The 24,367-nt window shown below is 45.9% G+C and overlaps 1 long non-coding RNA gene across 1 annotated transcript in view; it reads left to right on the top strand.

Moving 5' to 3' along the window:
* The first annotated feature begins 207 nt into the window (after positions 1-207).
* LOC309852507 overlaps positions 208-24,367 on the top strand; it is a 38,315-nt gene continuing 14,155 nt past the window's right edge. Inside the window, exons 1-2 of the long non-coding RNA XR_014305224.1 lie at positions 208-414; positions 9,937-10,031. This is a non-coding gene — a long non-coding RNA (uncharacterized lncRNA). The remainder of the gene's footprint in view (positions 415-9,936; positions 10,032-24,367) is intronic.

The raw sequence follows: 24,367 nt of genomic DNA, 5'->3' as shown, positions 1-24,367 counted from the left end.
CCGGGGGCGCCTGCCCCGCGATGGGGTGGCGCGCCCCTCGGCCTTCTCACGCGCGGGGCGGCCGGTCGGCCCCCATCCTCAGCACCGGCCTCCCGGTCGGCCCCAGCCCTGCCCCCGCCCGCGCCGCTTCCCGGGGCCGCCGGCGGTGCCCGAGTGACGTGGTCGCCGCCGCCGCCGCCGCGGTGCCGCCTGGGAGTTGTAGTCTCCGCCCGGGCGGCCTCGAGGCTGTCCACTAGCCCCCAGAGCCCCGCTGCCAACGTCGGGCCGCAGAGCGGATCCCGCGGGGCCGAAGGAATCCTCCCGGGGAGTTAAGCCTGGCCTCGAACCCTGGGACCTCTTGGGCCGGACGCCAGGAGGAGGGAAGGAGGAGGGGGCCAAGCGCTCCTCACAGACCCTGCGGTTCCGCTGCTCAAGGTGGGATTGACGGCGGCTGACTGGCTTCGCAAAGCGAAATATAGAAGCTGCCTGAGTGGTGGTTACTGCCTCCAGCCTCTAACGCGGCTGGGACAAGGTCCTCTTTGCTGGCCGGCCCCTTGGGGTCCCGACCCGAGGTGCACGTCGGGAAATGTAGTCCGTTCTCGGACCCGCGCGACAGGAGGCGGCCCCAAACTCTGGAAGCTTGTTGGTGGCTCTTGCAAGCTGGGGGGGTCCGGCGATGAGAGGCCTCAGCGGGAAAGACCCAGCAGGCAGGACGTGTTTACTGTCCGTGGGGAAATCATAGCCATGTCTTTTCCCACCAGTTCTGGGTTCTTCCGCCTCAGCAGTCAAACCTCATACCCTCGAGAATTCCCCGCCTCCCAGAATAGGAACTTCAATTTATTGGGGCTTAACGCGCCTCTTGTGCTAAGTGCTTTGCACGCGGGGAGCATCATTAAATTCTCGCAGAGACCCCATTTTATAGATGACGTGTTAAGAAGCAGAGTCTCTTGTCCGAGGTCACAGAGGTGTAAATGGCAAAGCGGGAATCAGAGGCAGATTTTTTAATTAAACATGATTCTTGGGACGCCTGAGTGGCTCAGTTGGTTAAGCAGCTGCCTTCGGCTCAGGTCATGATCCCAGCGTCCTGGGATCGAGTCCCACATCGGGCTCCTTGCTCAGCAGGGAGCCTGCTTCTCCCTCTGCCTCTGCCTGCCATTCTGTCTGCCTGTGCTCGCTCTCTCTCCATCTCTCTCTCTGATAAATAAATAAAATCTTAAAAAAATAAATAAATAAACATGATTCTTCAAACACACTGCCTTCCCATTTAAAGAGTGAGGAAACTGAGTCCTGCAGAGCTTCAGGGACTGGCTCAAGATCTGTAAGCTCGTAAGCGGCAAAATTCTGGGCCTTTTCCCGTGGCTTTTCCTGGGTGGCCCGAAGGTCTGGAGGTAGGAGAGAAGAGAGGAACTATGATGGGGTGTGGTTCCCAAGGTCCAGAGAACTACCCCCAACCTTCACCCTCCCTCCCCAACTTAGGACCTATCAAGAATGCTTGTTAGAAGCCAGAGTCCCCCCCCTTATTCTGAGTACAGGTGATTTTGCTGTAACCGATATATGCTTTCCTGAAAAAACTTGGAGTTCTACAAAACAGTGCACAATATATAACAAGGGTTTATAGGAAAAATAGAACTAGGAACAGATTGTTCAAAACGAACGCAACTTTATAATCAGAGCTACAAAACCAATAAGACATACCAATGAGAAACCAGTAGAAATACTAGCACAGTTAAATTTCCACGGACATTCACACTTAGGAGCGCCTTCAGTCTCTTCTTTGCAATCTTTAAAAGCTGGGGCTTGTGCTTCCTTCTCAGAGATGCTGGTCTGGAGGTAATAATTTCTAATGAAGACCATTTCCATCAAAATTAAAAATCTGATTGAAGGTGTTGTCTCCCATTAATCTGTCATTTTGATATGAGAGAATATCATTGTAGTTTCTTCATCTGCATTTACAGCTTGGCCACATACCATAACATTGCAGCAAGCATTATGGTCTTTAAACCACCAAAAGGAGCCACTGTGTATCTAAAGGAAGAGCCTTCTGCAGATTTGCAGCTTTTTGTGTGTAAAGATCCTCTTTGATCACTAGGCTTCCCCTTTAACTGTGAGAAAGCTTGCCCCTGATTGCTTCAAAATATTAACTTCCAGGACAAAATTGCCTATTAACCAACATGCTTGTGTTATGCTGACATTGTTACTCTGTTTACCTTGTGGGTTGATTCAAATCAGAGAGAGGCAGATGGGCAGCAGAACAAGTGGTTTCCAAGTAGCTGTCTAGACTTGGGTGAGGAAGGGGAGCCTGCTTGATTCTAAGTCTGGGGGTTCCTGCAGGGGAATGGGGAGTGAGATGGACCTTGTCAATTCCACAACAAATACCTTGGATTTTCATTGAGCTTGTAATGAATAAATTACTAATTTGGGGGAGAATTTATGATTTGTGATATTGAGTCTTCTGTCTTGGACACAGGTATAATTTTCTCCTGGGATATCTTATGCATGCGTTCTCTGGTTCACTCCCTGGGACTTTACTGTTTTTACTTTTTATTTATGACTTGGGTTTTTTTCTTCTTATCAGTTACAACTGTTGTGCTTTTATTGCTAATGTTGTTCTGGCTACGTTGTTGAACTCACTCTTACTTGTTTTAATTCTCCATACTCTCCTGGCTAGATGATCCTCTTGTGGTAACAAAATGACAGCTTAATATTTCCACCTTTATAACTCTTTGCTCTCCCCTTCCCGTTTGGCTAGGAATTCCAATGCAATGTTACCGATAGTGGTGATAATGAACAATCCTTATCTTGTGCCAGGCTTTTAAAAATATATATTTTTATATTTTTAAAAAGATTTTTATTTATTTATTTGACACACACACACAGAGATATCACAAGTAGACAGAGAGACAGGCAGAGAGGGGCAGGGAAGCAGTCTCCCTGCAGAGCAGAGAGCCCAATGTGGGGCTCAATCCCAGGACCCTGGGATCATGATCTGAGCCCAAGGCAGAGGCTTAACTAATGCACTGAGCCACCCAGTCGCCCCACTGTGCCAGACTTTTAATACTATTTCATTTAGGGTTGTTTTGCGTTTGTTTTCAGAATGGAATTGGCCCGTGTTTTTCTTTCTTGCCCTGTCCTTGCCCAGTTTTGACAGTAGGGAAATGCTAGCCCTGTTCTATGATTTGGGGGAACCGTCTACCTTATTCTGCAATCTGGAATGGTTGTGGTTCAGTGGAGTTATCTACTCTTTGAGCATTTGGTGGAATTTGACTGAAAGGTCATCCACGCATGGTACCTTTCTGGTAGTTCTTTGTCATTTCAACTTCTTCTGTGGGTGTTGGTTTACTCAGATTCATTACTTTCTCCTGGAATAAATTTTTGTGATTTATATTTGCCTACAACAATCTCTGTTTTATCTAGGATTTCAGATTCATTTATGCATGTTATTTTTTAAACTTTATACATGTTATATTTTATGATTTATTTGCATCTGAAGTTGTATTTCCTTTGGTTTTCCTGGTACTTACTTGTTCCTTCTCTTCTTTTTCTGCAAAGTTGTCCAACATTTTATAGTTCTATCAGTGTTAAAAAAACAAACCAGGGGCGCCTGGGTGGCTCAGTGGGTTCTCTGCTCTCTGCTCAGCAGGAAGCCTGCTTCCTCCTCTCTCTCTGCCTGCCTCTCTGCCTACTTGTGATCTCTGTCTGTCAAATAAATAAATAGAATATTAATAAAACCAAACAAACCAGATTTTGTTTACTGATGATCTCTCCTACTTATTTTTGGGGAGGGATTTTATTTTATTTATTTCTGCTTTGTTGATTCATTCTCCACATTTCTCCCCCGCATTTAGTTATTCTGTGTACTCCAGGTCTTTTTTTTTTTTTTTTAAGATTTTATTTATTTATTTGACAGAGAGAGAAATCACAAGTAAGCAGAGAAGCAGCAGAGAGAGGGGGGGAAGCGAGCTCCCCGCTGAGCAGAGAGCCTGATGCGGGGCTTGATCCCAGGACCCTGAGATCATGACCCTCATGATCTGATTCGAAGGCAGAGGCTTAAACCAGTGAGCCACCCAGGCCTCCTCCAGGTTTTGATATGTGGTACTGATGAAGTTCTAGAACATAGGTGAGGTTCGGTGGGGTGAGGTCCGGAGCCAATAACCAAGAAAGAATTCTTGAGACATCTTTGGTGCAAAATGGTGGTTTTTTTTTTAATTTTTTATAAACATTTAATATATTTTTATCCCCAGGGTACAGGTCTGTGAATCGCCAGGTTTACACACTTCACAGCACTCACCACAGCACATACCCTCCCCAACAAAATGGTGGTTTATTAAAGCACAAGGACAGGACCTGTGGGCAGAAAGAGCTGCTGCCCTGCTATCCTGAGTCGTTGCTGATTATATACACGGGAGTTGGGTAGGTGAGGACAAAGGGGGTGTTCAGAAGGGCTGTCACAGTAAAGAAGACTGTCAGGATACTGGAGCCCTATTTATTGTAAAGCCAAGGCTGTTTTTCCCTCTAACAAGCACTAACGTGAAGACAATTGGGAGTTTCCTGGTGGAATGTCACATTCCTCCTATCAAACATCCTTGTCAGTGAGTTTTAGGTTTGGAAGAAATTTAACTTTATTTACATTTCCTTCTGCCTCAGCCTCCTTCAGTTTTATGGAGGGGAGGGCGACATTAGGGCTTGAGGAACTGAGTTACTTATCTCTAGAAGTTGGGCTATTGATAAGATAGCTTCTTTGTTGTAAATCAGTAGGATATTTGTAGACCGAGGGAGACTCCTGTCTTGCAGGATGGTGATCTCTGCAAGTTAACTATGTTTTTCTTTTAGGGCAGCCAGGGGTGCCTGAGGAATGTCACACAAATTACCCAGGGGAGCGGGTGGACAGGGGGTGCAAGGTGCCAGCTTTTGCTTTGTTCTCAGCCAGCCTCCTGCTCCCTCATCAGTACCATTCTTTGTCATTCAGTTCTCCAAAAATGTAATGTCGATTAACCCCCAAATTACTTAGAAATGTATTTTTGATTATCTATGTATCTGGATTTTTCCTTGATCATCTTTTTGTAGTTGATTGCTGGTTTTATTCAATGAACATGTTCTGAATGATACAAATTCTTAGGAGTGTGTTGAGATTTCCCTTTGGACCTAGTATGTGGGTTTTTTGTTTTGTTTTGGAAGTTTCTCTATGGCTGTTTAAAAAAATTTTTTTTAAGATTTTATTTATTTGACAGAGGGAGACACAGAGAGAGAGGGAACACAAGCAGGAGAAGTGGGAGAGGGAGAAGCAGGCTTCCCGCTGAGCAGAGAGCCAGATGTCGGAACTCGATCCCAGGACCCTGAGATCATGACCAGAGCTGAAGGCAGACACTGATTGATTGAGCCACCCACATGTCCCCTATTTTTTAAAGGATGTGCATTCTGATTGTTGGGATCAGAGATCTGACCATTCGGGTTTATTAATTCTCTATATCTTATCTGCTGCACCCTTACCTTTTTTTTCCCATTTGATTTGTTACCTTCTGGAAGTTATAATAAACTCTCCCACTTTTAGTGAGGATATGTCCACTTCTCCATTTAGCTGTCTCAGTTTTTGCTTTATATATTTTGAAGTTATGTTGTTGGTGAATGAGGATTTATGATACTAACATGATATCAGTGAATTATTCCTTTCATCATTATGAAATATCCTTTGTTGTCTTTCCTTATGATTTTTGCTTGTATTGCTTCCTTTTCTTTCTTTCTTTTTTTAAAGATTTTATTTATTTGACACAGAGAGAGAGAGAGAGACAGCAAGAGAGGGAACACAAGCAGGGGGAATGGGAGAGGAAGAAGCAGGCTTCCCGCTGAGCAGATAGCCCAATTTGGGGCTCGATCCCAGGACTCTGGGATCATGACCTGTGCCGAAGGCAGATGTTTAATGACTGAGCCACCCAGGTGCCCCTATCATTTTTTTTTTTTTAATCTGTGAAGGCGACGATGTGAGTTTCCTACTTTATTCCATAATATAGTGCATTACATTGTTAATTTTCAAATGTTTACTAAAATCTACTCAATACCATTTTATTTTCAGTACATTATTTGTATTTGCTTATCTAATATCTTATCTAGGAATTGTATATGCATTTATTTATTTTTTAAAAATTTTTTAAAAAAAGATTTTATTTATTTACTTGACACACAGAGAGAGAGAGAGATCACAAGTAGGCAGAGAGGCAGGCAGAGAAAGGGAGAAGCAGACTCACCACTGAGCGGGGAGCTGGATGTGGGGCTTGATCCCAGGACCCTAAGACCGTGACCCAAGCTGAAGGCAGAGGCTTTAACCCACTGAGCCAACCAGGTGCCCCTGCATTTTTTTTTTTAAGATTTTATTTATTTATTTGACAGACGGATCACAAGTGGCAGAGAGGCAGGCAGAGAGAGAGAGGAGGAAGAAGGCTCCCTGCTGAGCGGAGAGCCAGCCGTGGGACTCGATTCCAGGACCCCGGGATCATGACCTGAGCCAAGGGCAGAGGCTTTGACCCACTGAGCCACCCGGCACCCCTGTATATGCATTTAGAAAGTAAAACGGGCCTCTAATATTCTTTCCCCAGATTGTCCTTATTCGGTTGAGGAATCAAGGATATACTAGCTTCACAAAATGAATTTCTTTCCTCCCCGAGGCCCCAGTAATAATTTGTATATGGTAGGTGTTATTTGTTCTTTGAAAGTTTGGTAGAACCCTCTTGGTAAACATTCTGGGGCTTCTTTCAATTAAAATTTCCAGTTCTTTCATGGTTGTTGGTCTATCCAAAAGTTACTGTTTCTTCTTGTTTCAGTATTAGCATTTTCTCTTCTTATAGGAATCCATCCATCTTGTCAACATTTTAAAATGTATTGGTTTAGGGGTGCCTGACTGTCTGAGTCTTGATTTTGGCTTAGGTCATGATCTCAGGATTGTGAAATCAAGCTCTGCATTGAGCTCCACGCTGAGTGTGAAGCCTGCTTAAGATTTTCTCTCTCTCTCTCTGCCCTTCCCTGCCCCCACTAGTGCATTCTCTCTTAAAAAAATGCACTGGTTAATAGAGTTAGAATGTTTATTTTATTATTCTAAAAATATTTATATCTGTAGTTCTTTCTTCCTTTTCACTAAGAATTACATTTTTATTTGGCATCTCTCCATCAGTTTTGCCTGAAGCATTTCAAATAGCCAAAATTTGTGGTTTTTTAAAAAGATTTTATTTATTTATTTGACAGAGAGAGAGATCACAAGTAGGCAGAGAGACAGGCAGAGAGAGAAGAGGAAGCAGGCTCCCCACTGAGCAGAGAGCCCAATGCTGGGCTCGATCCCGGGACCCTGAGATCAGAGGCTTTAACCCACTGAGCCACCCAGGCGCCCCTCATATATAATTTCTTAAGCTAAGCCTTTCTTCACTTGTTTTCAGTCTTCTTTGATAAAAATGTTGAAAGCTAGAATTACCCCTCAGACATTGCTATTGGTCATGCTTTTGTTGCCATCCAGTTATAAGGATTTCTTTCTTTAATGTTTTATTTTTTAAACTCGAGAGTTATTTATATTATATTATTTAAGTTTTGGGGGCATTTATAGTTTTGCTTTTTAGAGATGTCCACACTAGAGTTTGGACTGAGGTATAACAAAGAAAGCCCAGAACAAAATGCCTCTGAGACATTTATTTCACAAAAAAGTCCCAGATCCGGTAGGTGGCCCCACACCCAGAGATCATAGGTCCCGCCTTTCATCTTGCTCTGCTCTGAGCATTAACCTGACTCACATGGCTGAAGCCATCCCCCTGCCACCACATTCACATCCTAGCGTCTGAGAAGACAGAACTTGGAAGTATGGAGCCATTAGCTTCCTTTTAAGGGCATTTGACCCGGAAGACGCCCACCTTCCTTCTGCTCCTATCCATTTGGCCGGGATATAGTCCTATGGCTCCAGAAGGCAAAGTGCATCAAGTGAGAGGTTTGGTCAGAAAAACAGAAATTGAGCCAGTAATGTGAACAATCTACAGGCCAAGGAGAGAGGCCTCAGCAGAAACCGAGTCTGCGGACGCGTCCATCTTGGATGCTCCAGAGCTGTGAGAAAGTTCATTTCTGTTGTTGTCTGAGCCGCTCGGTCTGTGGTACTTGGTTACGGTAAACTAACATCGTCTATCGTGCTATAATCTCAGACACAGCCTTTGCCCTGGAAGGAGGAACTAGGTCTTGACATGGAAGCCTTTCCAAAGCTGTTTGCATCGCACCCATAGTCCCACCTGGTTAGGCAGCCCGATTTAACAAGCCCAGGCCTGGGATGTGTCTCATGGAGGCATCAGGATATTCCTTTCTTCAGAGTGTCATTCACGTCCTTCTGCTCAGGAAAGAATCTGAGGACAGGCAACATCTTGGCGAGGCTCTGGACTCTTCCAGCTGCCTTGGCTGGGAGGACCTGTGGGATGCACTGGGAAGGACTGGGGGAGAGGTGAGAACAGCAGGGGTGAGGATGAGGGAAGAGAGAAAGAAGCACTTCCTCCGTCATGGAACCAGATTTCTTTCAATGGGTGGGAGGAAGACACTTTATGAGGTTAGAAACATAGGGAGATGCAGGAAGGGAGCGGTGTATGATGGGTTTGGGACTAAGGGATCCAGACATAGCTCAGGTCCCAGCCTCTTCTGCCTCCCTTGATTATGTCAGGAGGCTAATTTCCTCATAGCTAATTGCATCTATTAACCTTGATTATGTCCTTCCCTCAGTCTCTATGTATGACAAATTCACTGTGTCACTGAAAAAATATTTACTGAGTATGAGCACAGTAATGCTATGTAGCAATGGCGCAGACAGCCTCTGCCTTCATGCTGCTCCAGTCTGGGTGGGCAGGCGGGGCACTGAGCAAGCACCACAGGGAATGTTGAGTATCTCACAGGGGCAGTAGGGGTGCTGCAGGAGCACTTACAGAGAAGGAATACTGGATCTGAAGATCTCAGTGAGGAAGTTAAGACCTGAGAGATGAAGAGGGGTGTGTAGAGAGAGTTCCAGGCAAAAAGAACTGTGTTATGAAATTCCTGAAGCAATTCGGGTGTCAGCATATGACACAGAAGAAGCCCAGGTCCTGGACTGTGGAGTGACCAGGACAGTGGCAGGGCCTGAGGCAGCAAGTGGGGGCCTGCTGGGAAGAGCTTTCTAGGAAAAGGTAAGGATTTGGGACATTCCCGGAAGGTCAGTGGGAAACTATGGAAGGATTTAGGCAGCGTGACTGACTCTGCCGTTTGTTGGGTAGATGATGTATGAATCGTAGACCAAGCTGCTGTGATAGTTATTCACGCAAGAAATGATGGTGGCTTGGAGGAAGATAGTTGTGGTGGGGACGGAGAGAAGTGACAGAGAATCTCGGGAACATTCTAAAGGATCTGATAGGGGGTGCAGGAGAAGGAAGAGCCAAGTGTGACTCTCAGATTTCTTAGAAGACCGCGAAGAGCTGGAAGACAAGAGGGTCTAGACATCACTCCATGAGGTCTGTCAAGGGGAAGCAGTATTAAAAAAAAAAAAAATAGGAGCATGGGGGCCCAGGGTGGCTCAGTTGTTTAAGCATCTAACTTTGACTCAGGTCATGATCTCAAAGTCTTAGAATCAAGCCCCAGGTCAGCTGCCTGCTCGGTGGCAAGTCTGCTTCTCCCTCTGTCCCTCCCCCCTGGCTCATGCATACATGCATGTGCTTTCTCTCTTTCTCTCAAGTAAATAAATAAAATCTTAAAAAAATAAGAGTGGAGAAGGATTAATAATATCTGGAAACACCATTGGGGTGCCAATACGATAGCACATTGTTTATGATATTTGCGGCCTCTTCTGAAGCTCAGCTGATAGCTGGCTTGGCCATATGACTCACTTTAGCCCATGAAATTTGAACGCAAGTGACATGCATCTTTTCTGAGTGGACACTTCAAAAGCCGGTTCATGGCATTCCGTGTGTCTTTTCTATCTGCCAGGGGATTCAGAGGCTGCCTGTGAATGAAGACACTGGGTCCATGGACGAAGGCATGGAGAAGACCCCAGCCACCCCACACTGGATGAGGGAACACGAGTGAGTCTCTGATTTTATGTATGTGAGAACCACTGGGGTTTGGGCTCATTTGTTTCTGGGGCATATATGCTGACCACCCCTCTCATCCTCTAGACCATGAGTTGTTTGGTGAGTCGGGAGTGTGAAGAACCTTCAGTTAGGATTGTAGGGCTATATCCAGGGATGGATCTGGTTTTCATTAGGGCAAAAGTTGGAGAGAATATTCAGGGAGTGGTTTGTAGGGCTCACTGTGGAAGAGTTTGGGAAGGATGGAGGGAGGCAGGAGATGGGCAGAGCCAAAGACAATGCAAAGAAAAATGGAGAATGGAGAGGGAACCCAGGACAATAAAGGGAACTGTATTGGGGGAATTCCCAAGGAAAACAAAGATGAGAACCATGATGAATTTGGTTATGACAAATGGGAAGGCAATGGGCTCTGAGGCTTAGAAGCACATAGTGCTGCAAAAGCAGCGCCTTGATCCCCACCCCACCCCCAGTCCCATGGGGAGACTCAACTGGCCTGAGCTGTTCATCACTCTACCCTGAACGTCAGCTATCTATGGGGTGAATGAATTAATGAAACATATGGATCCATGCTGTTGGTCAAACCTCTCCCATTAGCAAAGAGTGCCTCTCAGCAGTCTGCAAACCAAGGTTGACTGAGGGCAAGTTACCCAACCTCTCTGACCTTGATTTCCCTAGCTCTAACATAGGATAATAATAGTCATCCAAATCATGGGGCTGTTCTTAGAAGTAAATGAGATGCTGGACAGCCACCCAGATTTTGGTATTTATTTCATCCTAATTTTCATAATGCCATCTCTGCTGGTGCCCAGTACAGACGAATATGTCACTCCCCTCCACGAGAATGCCACCCATTCCCTCCCCCCACCAATCTTTCTGCCCCCAGCCTTAGCAGAGAAGAAAGTCACTTGTCCAAAGACCCTCTAGGCAGATTGAAGACCCAAACTAGGGGTTTCCCTACTATCCTTGAATAAGTCACCACAGTCTAAGAGTCTTACAACAACACACATTTATCATCTTCTGGTTCGAAAAGTCAGAAATCTGAACTGCGTCTCCCTGGGCTAAAACCAAGGGTCACAGGGCTGCACCCCTTCTGGAAACTTGAGGGGAGAATCCATTTCCTTGCCTTTTCTAGCTTCTGGAGGCCACCTGTATTCCTCGGCTCATGGTCCCTTCCTCCATCCTCAGAGCTAGGCACTACATCCGCATCCCCTTCTGACCCTCCTGCTTCCTTCTTTCACTTGTAAGGACCCCTGTGCTTACATTGGATCTACTTGGATAATCCAAGATAATCTTCTCAACTCAAAATCCTTAATGCTTCATCGCATCTGCAAGGTTCCTTTTGCCAGGAAAGATAATACATTGACTGGCTCCAGGGATTAGGACATGGGCATTTTTGGTGCCCGTGATTTTGCCAACACAGAGGGCAAGTTGGAAATTGGCTCTCAGGCTTTAGAGACTCTTTGCATCCCTCCCACTCTCCCCAGCTGGGTGCAGATCTCATCTTTCTTTCCTTCCTTTTCCCATTTATTTCTGGCCATACAGTTCATTAAAAAAATATTTTACTTATTTATTTGAGAGAGAGAGAAAGAGAGAGCACAAGCAGGGGGAGAGGCAGAGATAGAGAATCTCAAGCAGATTTCGCACTGAGCATGGGACCCGATGCGGGGCTTGATCCCACAACCCATGAGATCACAACATGAGCTGAAACCGAGAGCCAGAGGCTTATCCCACTGAGCCACGTAGGTGCCCCTACAGCTCATTTTAAAACAGATATCATCAGCTAGATGATATCAGCTAGATATCATCCCCCAGTCCTTAAGAATGGTGGTCCAGATGAAGGACCGCCTTTGATTCTGTCCACTGGGATGAGCTAGATCAAACATAGTCTCTGGGTGGACCCTAGTCTGGGAGAGCACAGTCCAAGAGAAATTGAGTGTGAACCACCAATGTGAGTCACATATGTAATTTCAAAATTTCTAGGAGTCTCATAAAAAGAAAGGTTAAAAAAATGGTCTTAATTTTAATAAGATACTTTTTATTTAACCAAATATAATGAAATACTATTTCGGATGCATCCAATATAAAAATTATTAATGAAATAGTTTATATTAAGCCTTTGACATCTGGTGTGTATTTTATACTTTAGCACATTTCAGTTCAGACTGGCCAGCTGTGCCAGTGGCTACCATGTTGGATGGTACGGGCCTAGAACAAAAGCTTGTGAGGGCCCGGGGCCTAGAACAGTCCCTGGCACAATAGGCCTTCAGATCTGTGGAAAGCAGGAGTTAAAGGCTTAGATTCTGTTCTGTAGCCCTCAATAGCTGACCCACGGAAGGAAGGAAGCCTAAAGAGGTAGGTTCCTTGTATTTAATCTGCATAACCCTTCCCAGGCATTTACTCTTCAGGCCATTTGTCTCTGCTCGTTCCCACTGGGTCTACTCTTACCTGGACAACCTTGAAAAATGCACTGTTGAGCTGCATTTAGTGCTTAGTCCTACCTAGAAGGTAAAGGACAGAAAGGGAATGCTCCATGGAACCAATTCCTTGGGGACCTCAGTGGGTGGATGGGTCAAGAAGAATGTCCCCAACCATATCTTACTCAAGGCCCTTGTGACCTGGTTCCGGTCCCTTCTCACCTCCTGCCTATCACCTTGTTAGAGATTGAACCATGTCCACCCCCTCCCCCCAAATCTGTGTGTGGATGTACTAACCCCCCAATGTGACCAAATTTGGAGATGGGAACTTTTGGGGGGGGTCATTAAAGTTAAATGAGGCCATGAGAGTGGAGTTTTAATCCCATGGGACTGGTGGTGTCCTTGAAAGAAGAGGAAGAGAGGGGCGCCTGGGTGGCTCAGTGGGTTAAGCCGCTGCCTTCGGCTCAGGTCATGATCTCAGGGTCCTGGGATCGAGTCCCGCATCGGGCTCTCTGCTCAGCAGGGAGCTTGCTTCCTCCTCTCTCTCTCTGCCTGCCTCTCTGCCTACTTGTAACCTCTCTCTGTCAAATAAATAATAAATAAAAATCTTAAAAAAAAAAAAAAGAAAGAAGAGGAAGAGACACCAAGGACACACACACACCCAGAAAAGTTCATGTGAGGACACAGGGAAGCCACTCTGAAGCCTCAAGAGAAACCAGCCCCGCTGACACCTTGATCTTGGACTTGCAGCCTCTAGAACTGTGGGACAGTAAATTTCTATTGTCTAAGCCCCCCGATCTGTGGTGTTCTGTTGTGGCAACCAGCAACAGTCAACTAATAATACAAGCTGCTGCTCTCCTGTCTTCAGCGCTGCTCTCGAGCCACACACTGGTCCCTCAGCAAGTTAAACACACGGTCGCCGCTTCACTCAGCAATTCCATTGTGAAGAAAACGCCCAAGAGAACTGAACAGATGTTCACACAAGAGCCTGTACACGAACGTTCACAGCAGCTCCTTGTAGTGGTCAGAAGGTGGAAACAGGCGCCTGGGTGGCTCAGTCAGTAAAGCGTCCAATGCTTGATCTCGGCTCAGCTCATGATCTCAGGGTCATGAGATCGAGCTCCGTGTCAGGCTCCACGTCCAGCACAAGATTCTCTCTCTCCCTCTGCCCCTTCCGCCTCTGCTCTCTCTCTAAAAAAAGAAAGTGAAAACAACCCAAATGTTCAACTGATGAATGGATAAACAAAATGTGGTATGAAATGAAATATTCAGCCACAAAAAAGAATGAAGTTCTGAGACAGGTCATCAGGTGGCTGAATCTGGACAAAACTACGCTTGCTGAACGAAATTAAACATACAGGGGCGCCTGGGTGGCTCAGTGGGTTGAGCCTCTGCCTTCGGCTCAGGTCATGGTCTCGGGGTCCTGGGATCGAGCCCCACATCAAGCTCTCTGCTCAGCAGGGAGCTTGCTTCCTCCTCTCTGCCTGTCTCTCTGCCTACCTATGATCTCTCTCTCTGTCAAATAAACAAAAGTAAAAAAATTTTTTTTAAATATTAAAAAAGAAAAATAAATTAGATATACAAGGACAAATACTGTTATCACCCTATTTACATGAGGCAGATCGGTAGAGACAGAAAGTGGATTTGTGGCTGCGACGGTTGAGGGAAGAGGGGAATGCGAAGTCACGGCTCATGGGGATGGGGTTTCTTTTTGGGGTGATGAAAATATTCTGGTCATGGACACAACACGTTGAGAATGTGCTGAAAACCACTGACTTATGCCTTGAAAATGCTGAATTTAATGGCACGCGAGAAGCATCTCAGTTTTAAGAACCACAGGCTGCCATATTGGATTTCCATCCACTCCTTGATTCTGCTGTATCATGTCCCCTCTGAGACTGCACGTGCAGTTCATTTTACTCAGAGAAAAAGGCAGGGCGCCTGGGTGGCTTAGTGGGTTAAGCCTCTGCCTTTGGCTCAGGTCATGATCTGAGGGTCCTGGGATCGAGTCCTGCATCAGGCTCTCTGCTCAGCAGGGAGCCTGCTCCCCTCTCTCTCTCTGCCTGCCTCTCTGACTACTTGTGATCTCTCTCTGTCAAATAAATGAATAAAAAAAATCTTAAAAAAGAAAAAAAAGGTTTCACTGACACCTCCTTTTCCCCCCTACTGGTAAAATTCAGGCTCTGTAGTGTCCAGGAAGAGAGAAACTTTGCTGTTGAAAGTTGTCGTTATTGTCTGTATTGACATTAAGATACTTCCACAGATTCTGAGGTGCAGAGCTGGGGTTGAGGATGGGCAGGGTGAGGGTGGGGTGGGGTGGGGAATTGTTTTCATTATAAACCCTATGCAGATACATTTATTATTCTATTTTATTCATTTTTATTATATATTTTTAAAAGATTTTATTTGGAAGTAATCTCCATACCCAACGTGGGGCTTGAACCCACAACCCTGAGATCAGGAGTCACACGCTCTTCCAACTGAGGCAGCCAGGTGCCCCTATATATTTTTTTTTAATTTTGTATTGCCAAGATGATTATTAAAAATCTGAAGAAAAAAAAAGCCACCCGGGACCGAGTGATGGCTATGTGGGTGTTGTGTTTGGATCTACACTGCACATGGGCCCTAATCACAGGGCCACACTCCAGAGGTGGCTATTACCAGGTTTTAATGAGCTCTCTCTCCAGGCAACATAGAGGGAATTAGAATTAGCATAACAGGTGTTAGAATGGCTTTCACTTCAGTAAGATGAGCCAAAGTCAACATGCACATTGGACAGAACACTAAGGAGGCTCGAGTTCTATGAATCCAGTCGGCTCTGTAGCCTTGGAGTTTTCTGACCCTGTGACCCCTGGTATGGGGGTTGCTGCCTCCCGAGGGTGAGGAGATTGGCAGACCTATGGCTACCTTAGGGTTTCATCGGTTTCCAGGGAACCTTTCATACAACAAAAGTGCCTCAAGGGGTGGAACCTGGACCTCACCCATAGTTCAGAGGAGGTTGTCTGGCTGTTGTATTGTGGGTCTGCTCCTCAGTGTTTACACAGTGACAGCTCCGACCAGCCCTTGTCTTGACAAGACATACTCCCTAGCACTCTCAATGACGGGATGACCGACGTCTCTCATAACCGTGAATGGCCAAGCAGGCTGTGAGGGATGAATGGGGCCTTCTCCCCACCCAGTCCAGCCCCCCAGTACCTCAGCATGTGAAAGAGAGGTCTTTACAGAGCTATCACGTTAGAATGAGGTCATTTGGGCAGCCTGAACCCCATAAGGCTGGTGTCCTTATAAAATGAGGAGATTTGAATGCAGGCATGCTGGAAGGAAGAGGGTGTGAAGAGGCAGGTAGAAGATTCTGGAACAGATCCTTCCCTCTCAGCCCTCAGAAGGAAGTAGCCCTCGGGGCACCTCGATTTGGAGCCTGTAGCTTCCAGAACTGTGAGGCAACACGTTTCTGTTGTGTAAGCCTCCCAGGCTATGGTCCTTTGTTACAACAGCCCCAGAAAATTAATACACAGGCTTAAATGCATCTGTAGCAAGGTGACATCCACCAACTGTCGTTCTAGGCCACCTCCAAAGGCACCAGCCGAACCACGGCCACAGTGTGGTACCTGCTGCACTGCAGGGGCAGAGCCCTGCTGTCATGCAGCCTTGCGGCCACCTGCTCACTGCCCTGGGGAGTTGGCTGGAGACCCAGAGGGGCGACTCTGCCTTGCTGCTCCTTTGAGCAACATTTGCTGTTATAAAACCCGAGGCCAGCACTTGACCCCACTTAATTAGCTCTTTCCCATGTGGTGTGACCCCAAGACCCAGACTCGTCACAGCAAGAGTCAGAGAGATGGAGGGTGGTGTGTCTGAGCGGCTCTTATCTGGGTCTTTCTTTTGGAGAAATATCCCGCCCCGGGGGAGATATGAGAAGTAGCCAAGCTAGCTGGTCAGCAGGGTGCATTCTGGAGGGGGAGACTGAGATGCTCCAGAGCAGCTAGGAGACAGAAGGAGTCTGAAGTGAGGGATTTACCAAGCAAGAGCTTGCTGTAGGCCAGATCTCTGTTAATCACTGAACATATTACTGGTTTCAGCTCTTAAAAGTATGACATGAGTGCTGTTGACCATATTTCAAGGAAAATAGCTCCAACAGTGAACATTTAAATTCTATCTAAAGTCTCAAGCTCTGTGGCACGTGGGTTAAGTATCTGCCTTCGACTCAGGTCATGATCCCAGGGTCTGGGTATCGAGTCCTGCACTGGGCTCCCTGCTCAGCGGGGAGTCTGTTTCTCCCCCTCCCTCTGCTTCTCTGCCCTGCTTGTGCTCTCTCTCTCTCTCTCTCAAATAAATAAAATCTTTAAAAAAGTCTTGAACCATATGCTCTGGACCTAATACACATCATCTCATGAAATTGTCACCGTAAGGGATGAGATAGGAGTCATTACCCTCCCTGTTCTGTGGGAAAGGAAGACAGGCCCAGGGCAGTTGGATCCTTGCACCAGGCCACAGGTCGGGCACTGCTGGGCAGGGTGCCCACTCATACCCCCTGCACTCTACCTTCCAGTCCACTGAGACTCAGGTAACCACAACTTGCTCGAGGTGGAGACTAAAACCCGCAGTTACAGCCTCAAAGGAGGATCGGCATAGTGGGAAGACAGTCATGCTGTTATAATCTTGCGCAATGGACGAAGGTTCCAAATCCTGTGGGACCCCATAAGGAACCTCGAGTTTGCCTTGAAAATCCTCACAATGGATTTATGTTGGAGAAAAACCAAACAGGACTGGTCAGAAATCACTTGTTTAAAAAAAATAATAAAGTATTTCTGTAGAAAGAGAGAAGAAAAGCAAAAACACTCTTAACCACATAAACATACAAAGAGTCTAATTCCTAGCCTTTGAGTTTAAGAACAAGCTTAGTAGAGGCACCTGGCTAGCTCAGTGAGAAAAGCATGCAACTCTTGATCTTGGGGTTGTAAGTTCGAGCCCCATCTCAGGTGGAGAGACTACTAAAAAAGGAACAATGAGCTTAGTAAACTGCTGTTGAATCTTTTATGTCATCAGATAGGATTTTATAAACCATCTCTGATTTTCCAAACCAACTATTGCTTTTCATCTATGGAATTCATTTGAAAGTGTTTGGAGCCTTGAAAAGACTTCAGGTATAAATATCTTTAACAGGAAAGAAAAACTAGCACGTTTCATTAGCACTGGGAGCCTTCTTCTCTTTTTTCTCCTTGGGTGTTAGAAGCTCGGGAACAGTAAATAACTGTGGAATTCAAAAATACATTTGCTTTGAGATTTTCTCTGGCCTTCAAATCCAGCTAACCCTTCATCGATTGAAAACTAACTTCCATTCTTAAAGGGGAAGCACATCTTCTGATCTGATTTTTTTTCTAAAAAGGGGGTTTATGTGTTTTTAACCCAGATGTGGGAATAGTCTATTCAAAGCATTACACCTTGGGAATATGATTTGCTTTAGGAAATGAAGATTTATATATTTCTGGGACAGAAAGTTCAGGAAAGGGGACTAGGCTGTAAGTGCAAATAACTTTGTCTTTTGTTTTGGTTTCTTTTGATTTAAAAAAAATAATTTCAAAGAGCCTTTTATGTTGCATTAAAAAGCTGGAATTCAGGGCACCTGGGTGGCTCAGTCAGTTAGGCATCCAACTCTTGGTTGTTGTTGTTGTTGTTGTTTTAAGATTTTATTTATTTATTTGACAGACAGAGATCACAAGTAGGCAGAGAGGCAGGCAGAGAGAGAGGAGGAAGCAGGCTCCCCACTAAGCAGAAAGCCTGATGTGGGGCTTGATCCCAGGACACTGGGATCATGACTCAAGCCGAAGGCAGAGTCTTTAACCCACTGAGCCACCCAGGCGCCCCCAACCAACTCTTGGTTTTGGCTCAGGTCATGATCTCAGGGTCATGAGATGGAGTCCCTCATTGGGCTCCTTGTTCAGCTTGGAGTCTTTTTAAGACTCTCTCTCCTTCTGCCCTGTCCCCCTGCTCTCTCTCTGTCTCTCTGTCTGTCTCTCTAAAATAAATAAATGAATCTTTAAATCATTGATCTTTGGGGATTAACACAACTTCTAGCCTCTCTTCTCTTCTTGGAGGTCAGTAGGAGCGAGGCTGAGAGTTCTGGGAAGTTGGTTCTCTAGCAAACAGTCCCCATCTCAGGGGGTTTCTAAAAGTCACTGAATTAACTGAAGGAAGGTGTGGTTGAAGGGGGCTTGTTTTAAATAACCAAAGACATTCCTTCCATTTTATCACTCTTACCGCTTAAGGAAATCCAAGGGTTTTAGGGACTCTGTGCCAGGAAGGGAGACAGAGACCAAACATATACTTCTCGGGGCACCTGGGTGGCTCAGTGGGTTAAAGCCTCTGCCTTCAGCTCAGGTCATGATCCCAGGGTCCTGGGATCAAGCCCCACATTGGGTTGGGATCTCTGCTCCGTGGAGAGCCTGCTTCCTTCCCTCTCTCTGCCTCTCTGCCTACTTGTGATCTGTCAAATAAATAAATAAAATCTTAATATATATATATATATATATATATATATATATATATATATATATATATATATATCTCACTCGAAATCACAAAGTCCTGGGCTGCTATTGAAAGGTTTTTAGCTAGAGTCTGAAATGATAGGTTTTACCTATGTATAAAGTGCCCTTGACGGGGCCTCGGGGATGGACTGCTGAGGCCCAAATACCATGAGAAGTGAGTATCAGTGATGCAGCTCTTCTCCCTCAGCTCCAAACCCATCCTCCTCTGCTCTGCGTTGTGATGCCGAGCTGGGAAACCACATTCCTGCTTTGCCAGATGGCTCTCTGTGAGATCCTGGCAGTAGGGTTTGCTAGACTGCAGAAGTCGGGTGATTAACTCGTTCCGCTTGGCTTAGGATTTCTCCCAGCTTCAGCGCTCAAAGTTCTGCACGCCCGCCCCCTGGGAACCCCTTTCCCGGGATGGTGGGACACCCTATACGCAGAAGGAAATTGCCTGCTGTTCCTGAGCGTGTTTCCCCAGCCACGCTTCCTCCTGTGCCAGCACCCCAATTCAGTCTGTAGTTTCCAAGATCAAGTTTATCACAAACATCAGCACCAGCCCGAGGGGACCCGCTCTTTAGCATCCCTGTCCCTCCCTCCCATCCCTAGGGGGCGCTAGCTGCTTGCTGCTGCTGCTGCTACTTCTATGGTCTCCTGGGGCTGGGGCTGTCAGAGCGTGGTCCCCACGCCCGACCAGCAAGCCTGGTCAGCAGCCCCCGCCCCCCGAGACTTGTGAGACACTCAGTTTCAGGCCCTCACCGCCCAGCCCCATCAGAGATTCAGACAAAGGCACAGCAGTCTGTGTTTTAACAAGGGGGTCCTCCAGGCTATTCGGCTGTTTAAGAACCTCTTAGAGTTCTCTTTGTACCCTCTCAATTGCCTACATAACAATGTTACACCAAGCTGGCAATTCCTTATGTTATATCCCACGTGTACTGCCTTTGGCTCAGGTCATGGTCTTGGGTCCTGGGATCAAGTCCCACCTTGGTCTCCCGCCCAGTTGGGTGTCTGCTTCTCCCTCTGTCCCAGCCCTGCTTGTGGTCTCTCTCTCTCTCAAATAAGTAAATTTTTTTTTTTTTTAAGTAATCTCGACACCCATTATGGGGCTTGAACTCAAGAACCTGAAATCAAGAGTCCCATGCTCCAGCGAGGTGCCCCTCAGTGCAGTTTTTAATTTGTGGTTTTAAAAATTTATGAGTGAGGTAGACCATATTTTTATATCTGTAGGGGACATTGGCATTTCCTTACATGGTGAGCTTTCTATTCATATATCCTACCCATTTACAAAAGTTTTCTGGGTTCCCCCCCCTCTTTTTTTTTTTTTTAAACAATTCTATTTATTTATTTGAGAGTCATAGCGAGAGAGAGCAGGAGCTGGGTGGAAAGAAGGAGAAGCAAGCTTCTTGCTGAGCACGGAGCCCAAAGTGGGGCTCTTTCTCAGGACCCGGGAGTCATGACCTGATCTGAAGGCAGACACTTAATGGACTGAGCCACCCAGGTGCCCCCTCACTTCCTTTTTTTTTTTTTTTTTTAATTTATCTGACAGAGAGAGACACAGCAAGAGAGGGAATACAGCAGAGGAGTGGGAGAGGGAGAAGCAGGCTTCCTGCTGAGCAGGGAGCCTGATGCGGGGCTTGATCCCAGGACCCTGGGATCAGGACCTGAGCTGAAAGCAGACACTTAATGACTGAGCCACCCAGGCGCCCCCTCCCCTCAATTTTTAGATGCCTTTTTTGTATTTTAGGGATATGAACTCTTTGCGATACAAGTTGTATTTTTTCTCGTTTTGTCCCCTGTACTCTTTAGCTCATGTAGGATGGGTTTACGATTTGAAGTTGGGAAAGGTTTCATTTTGTTCGGCCATTTAACAAGATTCTCCTTTCTTGCTTCTGTTGTCAAATTTTTGGAAATTCTGATGAATAGTTTGGAAAATTTACCCAGCTCCTGCAAGGTTGGGAGACTCCGCAGTGTTTTCTTGTATTATTTGAGGGTTGTATTTTTTCACTTAGATCTTTGATGCACTTTGAATTTAACGTGATATCCAGGGCGAGAAGTGGATCTCAGCTTTTTCTCTTGGTTGTATAGTTGCTCCCACACTAGTAAGTTAAAAAACTTCCCTGAAGTCCCTTCCTGAATTAAAAACGATTATAGTATTATAAGCATACGCAATTGGTTCTATTTCTGGATTTTATAATTTTCCCTTGATATGTATGCTTATTCACACGCCAATAATACGTTTTATATTGGTTTTAATATCTTGTAGAGCTACTCCCTGGGTTTTTCCTTCTCCTCCTTCCTCTTTTTCAGTTTTTCCTCCTATCTTTGCATGCTGTACTCCCAAATGAACCTCATAATCAGGTTGTTTGTGTCTAGGGAGAAACCCTGATGACATTTTTATTAGGATTGTGATACATTTGTAAACTAACTCCGGGGCAATTGACCTGTTTGGAATGTTGGCGGCAGCTCTGTTTCCATGCTTGGAGTCCTAGCGCCACCTGGTGTCCACTGTTCACAACAGCAATATTTTCTCTTAAAAAGTCACTGAAAGCAATAAACATTTATTATCACACACACTTTCTGTGGATCAGGTACAGGGGAGGCTTCGATGAATGGTTCTGGCTTGAAGATCTGACAGTGAAGACGTTTTCTAGGGCTGCAAGTCATAAGAAGGCTTGACTGAGACTAGGGGATCCCCTTCTAAGATGGAGCCTTCACACTTGGGGAAGACTGTGCTGGTTGCTGGTAGGTCTCCCTTCTTCAGCACATGGCTTTCTCCATACTGTGCATCTGGCCCCCCAAAGCCGGTGGACCCAGAGAGAGGGAGGCAAAGCTACAATGCGAGATAATTTTAGATCTGGAGGAAAGTTGCAGATAATACAGGGAATTCTGCTGTGTCTCCTCACCCGACGTTGACATTACAGTACAAGGATCAAAACCAGGAGATTAGCATCGGCTCCCATATTGTTAACTAAACTACCCACCTGGTTTGGGTTTTAATAATCTTTCCACTGATGTCCTTTTTTTGTTCTAGGATCGAACCCAGCATTCCACACTGCATTTGTCACATCTCCCTGGCGGTTCCTCTGTATTTCCTTGCCTTTCATGACCTTGACGCTTTTGAAGAATACAGCTGTTTTATAGAATGTCCCTCAAGTTGGGTTTGCTATTTTTCACAGTTGGACTGAATTAGGCGTTTTTGCCAAGAATACCATGGGAATGATGTTTTGTCCTTCTCAGTGCATCATATCTGGATTATATCCGGGGCTTCCTAATGTCCGTGTGTCCTGTTAGGGGCGATGTTGACTTTGACTTGATTATAGTGCTGTCTGCTGTGCTTTCCACTATAAAGGTATGGCTTTTCCCTTTGTAATTAATAAGTATTTTAAGGGAGATACTTTGAGACTGTACAAATCTGGTTCCCTCAAACTTTTGCCTACTAACACCTATCAGTGGGTTTTGTCTGCAACAGTTATTATCCAGTTATGTGCCTAATAGAGATTTTTTGTGTCATTTTTTCCTTCTACATTTATGAACTTGAATTCTGTTGAGAGAAAAAGCCCTTTCCCCCATTTACCTGTTTACCAGATCCTTTCCTTAGATCAGTATGGACTCACGGATATTTGTTCTATTCTGTGGATTAACACCTGCTATTGACTTTGTAATTTTTGATGGTCATCAGAATATGAAATGTCATGCTATTGGGGCTTTAGTCAGAATCTTTCTTTTCTTTTCCTTTTTTTAAAGGATTTTTTAAAAAAAATTTATTCATTTAAGAGAGAGCACAAGTGGGTGGAAGGGCGGAGGGAGAGGGAAAAGCAGACTCCCCGCTGAGCAGGGAGCCCAGCGTGGGGGGGCTTGATCCCAGGACTCCACGATCACAACCCAAGCTGAAGGCAGACACTCAACAGACTGAGCCCCCCATGCACCCCTTTGTCAGACTCTTTCTGAATACTGAATTCTAATGAGGTCAGACATCATCAATCTTTCCCGTTGTGGCCTTTAGGAAATGCTTATATTTGTTATTTTTATTTCATTTCTCTAGGTTCGGATGTCAGGCTCCCAGTACAGATACAAAGGAGTCGATGTCTTGGGAAGAATGCCTGAAATACTTTAGAGTCTGTGTATGTGGTCTCTATATTTTTTAAGTGCGACTTCTGGGTTTTATGTGCCACCTGTATGCTGATGAGTCCTCTTGGCCGTAGAGCCCTCTGGAAGTGGGCACTGAGATGCTGTGTGAAGTGTAATCTCTCTATTAGGGATTGACACCTGTGGGAGGGGGGTGGGAGGAACAGCGCTGGGTGGATGGAGAATCTGAACTGTGATCCAGGCCCAAGGTTGGACTTGACTGATTCCACAAGGAGCTCTGGAGTGTGGATAAACTATTAGTCTTCTGTTGTTTGACTCAGAGCCTACTAGAGTTGTCCCCTATGTGGCTCAAGTTCCTGGGTCTTCTATCCCCGATTCCCTCAGTTACCCCATGGGGACAGCCATCTGTGAGCCTTTCTGTGCACCCATGGGCACTCAGGGCCCAGCCTGATGGAGCTGTCAGAATTCCCAGTGGCTGGAGTGGCAAGTCCTACCTCAAAGGGGGATCTAGGCAGGCTGTCTCTGCCTCCAACACTAGTCCCAGATTTCTGTCTCTGGTGCAGACTTATCCCCTGAATTCTGCCCTTGGATTTGTGATGACTCATCCAAAATCAAGCTCTTGATCTTTTCTCTCAAACCTGCTCAGCCTGCAGGCTTCCGTTTCTCAGTTGCCAGCGACTCCACCAGTCCCAGTGCTCAGGCCAGAGTCTTTGACTGACTCCCCTCTTTATTCCATTATGTGGCCGTCTGATCTGCAAATCCCGTTGATTTAATTTGTGAAACATCCCAAATGCGAACACGCTGGACCAAGACACACACCATTTCTCCCCTGGGGTTTTACATTTGCTCCCTAACCACCCCGCTTGGCTAAATTATTCTCTTGTTGAAATGCAAACTTGATCACGTCCTTTCTCTGCTTATTACTGTCAGTGGCTTCACGAGGAGTAAAATCCAGATTCCCCTCAAAGGCCTGTAAAGCCTGGCAAGGTTGCCCCCCACCCCCATCCTGGGCCCCATCAACCCTGACTTCATCTTCTCTTCCCCTCCTTGCTCACTCCTCTCTATCTGGAATTGCCTTCCCCTAGGGTCCCCCATGGCTCCCTCTCTCCCGTCCTTCAGGCCTCTGCTCAGAAGTTGCCTTCTGAGTTTAGGTGTCTCTGGCCACCCCTTTAAGCTTGCAGCTCCTACTGTGGTACCACTTGCCTTCTTGGCATATGATCCTCCATGCCATTAATCCCCACCCGATGTAATTTACTCATCATTTTGTTCATAATCTATCTCACTAGCAGACTGCAGAAGGTATGCA

This window comes from Mustela nivalis, assembly GCF_964662115.1.
Source record: "Mustela nivalis genome assembly, chromosome: 18".
Taxonomy (NCBI): domain Eukaryota; kingdom Metazoa; phylum Chordata; class Mammalia; order Carnivora; family Mustelidae; genus Mustela; species Mustela nivalis.
Note: the sequence above shows the minus strand (reverse complement) of the source record. Positions and strands in the feature narration are given on the sequence as shown.